Raw genomic sequence first — 9,335 nt, forward strand, 5'->3', positions numbered from 1 at the left:
TGGTTCATAGATTGGCTTAGCATCTGAAGATGTAAATCCGGGCTTTAGAAGTAAGTATAGCCTAAAGGAAAATACGACTTTAAGTCGTTAGTTAATTTAAGCATGCTTAGCGTGCGTAAATCTATTGATGGTGCACGCGGATAGTTGGAGAGAGTTGCACAAGGCGGAGCCGAAGTCTATACTTTTTAGATTTCTATATGGCCGGAAAGCTATGGTATATGGGCCGGTGGAACTCCGTTGTCGCTTAATGTTTGAACCATAGTTTTTCTTCCACCATGATTTCTAAGTTTAGGATTTTCTATGCAAGCTTTTTCTGCCACTTTTTCATCAACCCGCCCAGTTTGTTTACACCCACCTTGTTGCTTTTGAAGTTTTGAAGCAAAGTTTGCTTCTGACTTTAACGTTATTTACGGCCAAATAAAAAGGACTGTCTGGTTCCTTTTCTGTGCAAACAGTTTGTAAACTGTGACGGGATTTTCTTCAATGCCATCCGTGGCGAACATTTTGGTGGAAACGGCCTGACATCAGTTGTGTTTGCGCCGGTACGATTTTTCGTTTGCCTTGCGTTGTAATCTAGATAATCGACGCCACCCGCTGTTTTGTTCAAAGTCACATCGCCCCAGCACACACTGTGATGTTCCTGAATCCCGAGAAGTCCGAAATGAAGAGTATTGTTCAGCCAAAGAGAGTTAAGAAGTGCCCGAGGACTTGACATTCCAAGGAGTTCTTTTTCATAGAGGACTGTCATCTCATCTTCTGTCAATGCCACTGATGCATTTGGCTTATTACCTTTGCCTCGTTTCTTTTTTCTTTTTTAGCTATTTTTGCTTAGACTGCAGGGTTTTAGGGTTTTTTTCAAATGCCAAATCGTTCATAATGCTGACTTGGTAGTTTTTGCGCTTTAAAAATATTTTAAAGTTGGCAATCATGCCTCGGAGGGACGTTGGCTCATAATTTTTTCCCTCTTCTGTACGAACGGTAAGTATATGAACTCGCTCAGCTCAATTCATTGAGCTCAGCTGGAGGAATGTTTTCAACTTCCCTGTGCTCTTTCGTGGCCTTGAAGAAATACTTTAAGCAATTTTAAATCTCTGTTGGCCTTAGCTTGTGTGTTTTTGTTTTCTTGTTCATAGATAAAGTCGTCTACTGTTCCTTCTAAGAGTGCAAATCCCGCCATTTCGATTCCTCCGCCATGTTTGTCATTCAAGTGCTACCATGCGCTCGCTGAGTATCTTTTGATTGATATTTCGGATGCCAAAATGAAGCACAATCGTTCACGCTTCTGATTAGACGAACGAGAGTAAAAAATAGTCGTTCTCTTTTCTGATTAGTTGAATGCATATTTGGTACGAATTTTACGCGGGCTTTTTATCGTGGATAAATCTTAGTATGTATGAAATAAACATTTTTTCTTCATAGGTGGTGAACCAATCAGAGCGCGCGTTAAATTTTAGTTATGTTATAAAAGGCATATAGTACATGAAAGAACAAATAACCATTTAAACATATTTCTAAACGAATTTATGCCGCTTAGTTGGCCATGCACACGGTTCTGGAAATAAATATATTTGTCTCGTCAGACATAACATTAACGAGTCTTTGTCAGGTCGAAGGTTATTGTGTAATTCAAGATGGAGGATATATTTAAACTTGGTAAACGTCTCCGTCTTCATAACCGCATCAGTAGTGTCAGGAAGCTCTGAAAAAAATGCACCTAAAATGTTCCAAAGTACCACCTCCCCCAAATAGCGGTACATAGCAAAGATTAGGAGTTAAATAAGCTCCAGCATACTCGCACATTAGGCAACCCAGTGCACGCTCAAAGGGCGTCTTGTTATATTTTCAAATATTTCTAGAGTAAAACAATGCAGTTAACTAACCTTTTCTATGTTATCAGAAACGCCAGTGAATCAGTGAAAGTCCTCGCGAAGAAATGTAATGAAATAGCTATATGCTGGATTTACTATAGGTGAGCGGCAGGCGGCTCAACCAATTGGCATCCCGGCCCGTTGCTGAGGAAAAGGTGTTGCATCTCCCAGAAAAAGTAGCTTATCAACGTTAAAGAAGCGCATGTAATCTGAACTCATGCAACAAAATTATGAAATAAAGTTGCTAGTGACAAATTGCCGCTTTGGACGTTTAAAAACGTACAATCACAGTGAACAACGGTTTTCCTCTACAAACACCTGCTTACTTTCCCGTAAATCTATCTGTGTAGTTTTTGTGAAGGGTTGGGTAGACATTAAAGAGAATGCTTGACATTGAACTTTGTGGTCATGTCAGCACGTAGCGGTAAAACATTGAATCAAATTGAATTGTGCTCAATTTAAGGAAGCCATAAATTACTCAATCCATAAACTTCGGAACGAATCGATAAGCTTCGGAACCAATCAACAATAAGTCCGTCGAGGTCTTCCACAATGGATAAACTTCGTAACCAATCACAGCTTAAATATTAAAATCTCCCTCTTACCGAAGAGTAAGCGTTGCGACATCTACTAAATGCCCAAATGTTCTTTCGCACAATTGCAATGTTAGTGACATGAGTATCACTATTTTTAAGAAGCAAATTAAATCACTTTAAACAAATTTTAAGAGCAACGGACGAGATTATTGCATGTTTATGATATACACTAATGATCACTAATTTTTATTGTGTCAAGTGTAGTTTTCTAGGTTGGTTTCATATTTGTATGTCAACTAAATGTCTCTTAAAGAAAAAAACTCCGAGCTTTTCGAGCGCTAGGAAAATCGATGGTAATATTCGATTCGCCATTAACAAACTTTTAGGTTTGAAATTGCATCAGTGGGCTTTATGGTGATGCCCGACAGCTCGGAAATAGATTATTGTTTGCTGAAGAAAACATTTAGGTAAAAATTACTTCGTCCCTAAATCTCAAAACAGTATCTTCGTTAGACTCTGAATGTTTATTTAATGCCAGACTTTACTACTCCTGAGGAAAGAACCAAACGGAACCAATAGTTCGAGTGAACAAGAAAAAAAATATGTTCCAAACTATACCTGCAAACAACACTCAATGACACGAAAGGTGATTCCAGTTTTCATTCCCTTTCCATAATCTTTTCCCCAGCGAGTGCATTTCATTCGTAGGTTATAGAAGTTGTCTTCTCTGAGATCGGCCGGGGGTGTCCCCTGAAAGTATACTTGAACTTCCCATTTTCCATTGAATTTTTGGTATATGTGTACGTAATTTACATGGCTTTTTAAAAATTGGCTTTTCGTCACCAGCCTCGTGTTGGCTCGAATCTCAAATCTGTGTCTGCCAGATGGGGTTGATTTACCTTTATATTTTCCTCGTATAGTGTCGCTGATTAAGCCATAAACAAGCTTCAAAACTTCCTTCATCTCCTCGTCAAATAACTCGATACAAGTTGTCCCAACTTTGGTGGAACTTCTGGTGTGCTTGTTTCTTATGGTGCACAGATATCTGAGGCCATGCTTCCCACATGGACATATTTGTTCTGCTTTTCCAGTATCCACAGTCTCTACAAAATACCATTCGGCGTACATTTTCATGCTATCATCTTTCTCCTTGCTCATTGGTCTAAGATGCTCTGAAAGTCTTGCAGGGTAGTCGTTGCGGGCTGCCATTTCATCGAGTGACCAATTTTCTTACAGTGGTCCCTAAATCTTGACTTATTACAAGCTTGAGACTTTAGTCAGACCGGTAGTTAGAAGCAGCGCATGCTGTGGCGCCTAATGAAAAATTCGTAGAATCAGGGCGTCTACTAAAAAAACGAATTCAACTTTATAGGAAACGAATTCATCGTGTATTTTGTCCATAAACGGCTTTCAAAACCTTTTAACCGCAAAGATCAAGATATTAAAGTTAGTTTCATCTGGAAATCGTAGTATTTAATGAGTGTTGCTTTTTATTTGGGCAAACAGACAAAGAATAGTTCATATTATGAATATATTATGAATTCTTAGAAGTTGACCTTAAGCAGGTGTTAACCCCTTTTGAATAGACACGTATATTTAACATCATATTGCTATGAAAAGCTCAACCAAATTGGTTGATTTTAGGAATGAAAATGTAAGCAATTCATATTGCATCAAAGAATCTTCCCAAGTCTTCCGGTTTTTCGTGGAAAATTATCCACTTAAGCCCGGGGGGGGGGGGGGGGGTACTCCCCTTTATTTGCTACACGGGTATGTGCCGCCCTATAGGGTATGGTTTTTCGGCTTTTGGGTCTGGGGTAGGGTATCATTTTTTGACATTTTGTCTGGGATAGGGTATCATTTTAGTCTGGGATGGGGTTAACGATTTGGTCGTTTTTGTCTGGCGAATAGGCTACGCTTTCTGCCGACACAAAAACGATAAAAATGTTAGTAAATATTGATTGCAATCGATTGTAAAGCCGTATTTTCCGTCTTTTAGTCTGGGATAGGGTGTACAATTCTTAGTTTTAGTCTGGGGTAGGGTATGTAAAATCAAAATTTTAGGTCTGGGATAGGGTCAGGGTTTTGAGGTCCTGGCGGCACACCCCTACCCAAGTTGGGGTGGTAGTACCCCTCGGGGCACTTAAGCCACTTGGTGGTAGGTTATGTACACAATATAAGCACCTGTAGTAATTTAAAACTGTATGAGCTGGTTATGGTAACGTTTGATCAGCCAAACCGAGAGCGTAACAAACTCATAACCGAAATTTAAAAAAAAGTTACATTTAAACTTGACTTTTGTCCGGATAGGCTTCAGATAGGCTTCAAGTCTCGAATATTTCACACTTCTCAAATTATGATAACTAGCCTTTGCTTAGCAAATTGCTACCGAACTATGGATCAAAATTCGATACGCTATCTGCTACAAAGTATATACACGAATTTGAAATGGAGCGGAGTGGCACTATGATTTGTCCAGAGAAATAATCGCTTGTGAACAATCTATTTTTTGAGATAAAGAACGAATGCTATCCGATACTCCGTTCAGTCACAAATCGAACTTGACGTTACTTTTGTTTTAGCAAAGAAAAAGTGGAAGAGAAGCTTTGAATTTTGCGGGTAGCTTTGTAACTGTTTAGTCTTCACTCATCTATGTCTATGTAAATAGAGCCAGTTTTTTCCCTTTTGGGATTGTCATTATTTAGATCTTACAGTTTTACAGCACTGTACTTTAGTATTTAGAATAGCACATCTGTATTGCCGGTATATCATAACACCAATTGCATTGTCTTTGTCGCTATTCCACAATATCAGAACTAATAACCTCAGTATTCCGTGTTTCTTTTCTGTTTTTTCCTCTTTTGGTTGGTTCTCTTTCTGACTCTCACTGACGTACGGGGTTTTTGTCCGGCGCTCTGAGTTTTCGATCCCTCATTTCAATTCTATTCTAACTAATTCAAACTGGTTAGTGCTGTGCTCCGGGGGCATTAACATGAACTGTCATAGTGCCTGCCAAAGACGCCTTCACATTCTTTCAGTTCGAACCCGTTGGGCTGCGTCACTGCTGTACTTTGCGATGGTGATTATAGCGATGGCAATTTACTCGGTACATTGACTGAATGCTATTAGTGTTTTATTCGTTGATTTTATGATTCTTTAGTTTCAGTTAACTTCTTCAAAGTCCCTCCATCGCGCCATTGATTCTTTTTTATGCACCTCTTTGGTACGTTTTTGCTGAACTCACATTTGAAAGTTCACTGCCCCCTGCTATGACTTGGTTTTGCATTCGATGACAACAAACTCGTAAAAACTGCCTTCGAAATGGTTTGTTGAATACGTTATACACAATAGGATTGATAGCACTACTTGGTAATGACATTGCTAATGACATTGTTCTACAAGAAAATAATGACTTTATCACTGATAAGTCTACTATTGCAAAATTATTTAATGATTATTTCACTAGTATTTGTGAGAATTTCCCTTTGCCTAGCAATGAAGTATATGGTACGGGTTTTTCAAACCATCCCAGTATCTGCACTATAAATAATTGTATGTTAGGAGTTAATAATCAGAATAATCAGTTTAGCTTTCATACCACTTGTGCTTCTACTATTACTGATATAGTGCTTTCTCTTTCTTCATCAAAGTCGTCAGGTTATGATAACATTCCTATTCGCCTAGTTAAAGATAGTATTCCTGTTATTTCTCGAGTTATCTCTAATTTATTTAATTATGCTATTATGACATGTACTTTCCCTACTTGTTGGAAGTTGGGTCAGGTCACACCTATATATAAAAAGGGCATTGAATATTCGAAGGGTAACTATCGACCCATTACTACCTTAGCTGCCTTTGGTAATATCTTTGAACGAGTCATTGCAGGTCAGTTAAATAATTTCTTTTGTGACAAGCTGTCCCAGTTTTTGTCAGCTTATCGTAAGCATTATAGCTGCGAGACTACTTTGCTTAATTTATTAGAAGAGTTTAGGAGTGGTCTGGACAAGCAGCATTTTGCATCTATTATTGGTATTGATTTGTCCAAGGCATTTGACAGCTTGCCACATGACTTACTTCTAGCTAAACTTGCTGCTTATGGTTTATCCTTTAATAGTTGTTCACTTATAGGGAATTATCTTACGGATCGTTTTCAGAGAGTTAAATTGGGTGACCAGTTTTCTGATTGGAGCCCACTTATCAGAGGAATTCCTCAAGGGTCTGTATTAGGCCCTCTCCTCTTCAATATTTTCCTCAATGATTTGTTATTATCTGAGCTTCAGTCTAAGGTTAGTTCATATGCTGATGATACCCAGATCTTTGATGTTAGTAATGATGTTTCTCTACTACATAGGCATCTGCAGTCTGATCTTCTCACTGCTCATTCGTGGTTCTGCTCCAACGGCCTCATGATGAATCCTGATAAATGTACTACCATGTGGCTAGGCAAGAGCAAGGGCATAAACACACCTTGTTTTTCCATTGGTAGTGAGGTGGTCAGTCTTGCAGATGATGTCAAGTTACTAGGTGTAACTATCGATAGAGATTTAAAATTCAGCAAACACATTACAGAGATAGCACGGAAGGTTGGCAAGCAAATTCAAGTCTTACAAAGACATAAGAAACTAATTAATACTGATGCCAAAGTCAAATTATATAATGCCTATTTTTTACCTCATTTAGATTATTGTTCTATTGTATGGCATCATTGCGGGAGAGGTAATTCAACCAAATTAGAAAAACTTAATGAACGCGCTTTGCGTTTTATTTATAATGATCATAAAAGCACATATGAGGAATTATTGTTGCGTATTAATCATCCTACTTTGTATAATAGGAGAATGCACAATATTTTAATATTAGTATTTAAGGCTCTGCACGGACTGGTTCCTGAATATATTTCTAAGTTATTTACACTACGTAATTGTAGCATTAATTTACGGGGTGATAACATTCTTATAGTACCTAGAGTAAACACCACTAGTTATGGTCTTCATTCCTTGGCTTATCAGGGTAGTAAGTTATGGAATTCTCTTCCAAACAACATGAGATTGTTGCACGAATTAAGTAAATTTAAATCGGAAATTTCCAAAGTCAAATTTGATATTGACTGTTGTACCTTTTGTAGAGGATAATTCTATTTTTATTTTATTTTACATATATACATATATTTATTTCATTGTTTACATCCATATTTTTATATTAGCATCATGTAATTTTAATTTTTAGTTTAGGTTATTTATAACTTGGAGATATTAGCATGTACTTGCTATCTTGTAATTCAAGTATAAATAAAGTTATTGTATAGTAGCTGGTAACCCTGGAACGAAGGCGTGGAGATTTATAAAACACAAAAAGTACTAAAGCATTTCCAATAAGACTTGTTACTGCTATCAAGACAAGAAAACCCGTCTCTACGATTGTTTCTGCCAGTGATCGGTGACTCAGCTCGTACAACTGTGTTTTAGTATGCTCTTTGTCCATTATCGGTTGTCTTTTATCCTTGGAGCATCAAATGCAGTATTCATTTACTATGGAAAAGAAAAATATAATTATCTTCATGCCATATAGTGCTTTAGCAAACTGGTCCAAGGAGCTCATCCTAAATCAGGAAAGGCTCCCGTTTTTTTTTTTGTCCTGCATCGATATTGCTTACTAAATGTTAATTCTGAATGGGAAAAAAAAAAAAGAATTAGGTAGCCACACTTAAAAAAAAATTGCCAAATTGATATTAATATGCATTTAAAAAAATCTTATATGAATACCATGGATATCAAACCCAGAGACAAAAATGAAAAAAAAAAAAAAAAAAAATGGATTCCAGATTCCACGGCGCCATACCCCGAGGCTTCCGCAAAGCTGAGGCGTCGTATGGACTTCGAACCTGACGTTTATTAAATCCATCTGCCCTTGGGTGTACGAGTTACGCAAGAACATAGTGCTCTATCCCTAAGACATCTTACGCTTCCTTCGTGCAAAGCAGCCTACCGCGGGCACCCAAAGTCTCGATGGAAGCACGCTAATCAATGACAAGTCCTTTATTGGCATTATGTGCAAATTCAACAAGTCAACAAATCAATAAGTCAATAAGCCGAACACTTCCAACAGGCAGCAGCCCGGCTAAACCGATCAAGATCTATATACAAGAAAAATTCAAACAGGACACGACATTTTTGGACTATGACATCTCTTGCTTGCTTGCTTGGGACTGGGGTCGAAGAACCTCTTCCCTGGCCGTTTTCTCGAAAATGAAATAACCTTTTTGAAAACCAACTACCCAGGGATTCATATCTAATAATAAGGAGAGCGAATTTGATATATTGACTCAATGTCAACATTTTTTTGATTTTTGTGGACATTGCCTCGGTGTTTCTCAGGGGCGGCGGAAGCTGAAAAATTTGGATGGGGGGGGGGGGGGGCACTCCAATATTTCACGGTACCTTGAAATGACCCCCCCCATCCCTGTTTAGCTTGATTACAAACGTGTATGTGTGATATTTCAATCAGTAACATTTTGCGCGCATTAAATCACTTGCAATTGTGCTGAGAGACACAAAAATGATGCAAGTCGTCGCTAGATATATCGTATATTTTTTAGATACAGAAAATTATGTAATATCAAAATAATAAATAATGGTAATCATAACCAAATCTCATGCGTTTTTTTTTTTTTGTGTGTGTGAGGCATTATATTCTGGGGGGGCCAGTCCCCTCCGCCCCCCCACCTTCCGCCGCCCCTGTTCTTTAAACGTTTCTTCATTTAGCCAGGGCCTAAGAGTAAACATTTTACGTTTTGTTGTTCTTGAATTAGTGCTCTGATATCAGTATACAAATTTTTCTTATGGTCATGAAAATTCTTTAGTTTTTCAGTAATTGAAGCTCAATTTCATGGCGTCATGAATTTTGTTTCCACGATATTTAGAAAATTTCGTGT

The sequence above is a fragment of the Actinia tenebrosa genome, unplaced genomic scaffold (genome assembly GCF_029948245.1).
Source record: "Actinia tenebrosa isolate PJP-AT-01 unplaced genomic scaffold, QUT_ActTen_1.0 PGA_scaffold4__44_contigs__length_22323623, whole genome shotgun sequence".
Classification (NCBI taxonomy): Eukaryota; Metazoa; Cnidaria; class Anthozoa; order Actiniaria; family Actiniidae; genus Actinia; species Actinia tenebrosa.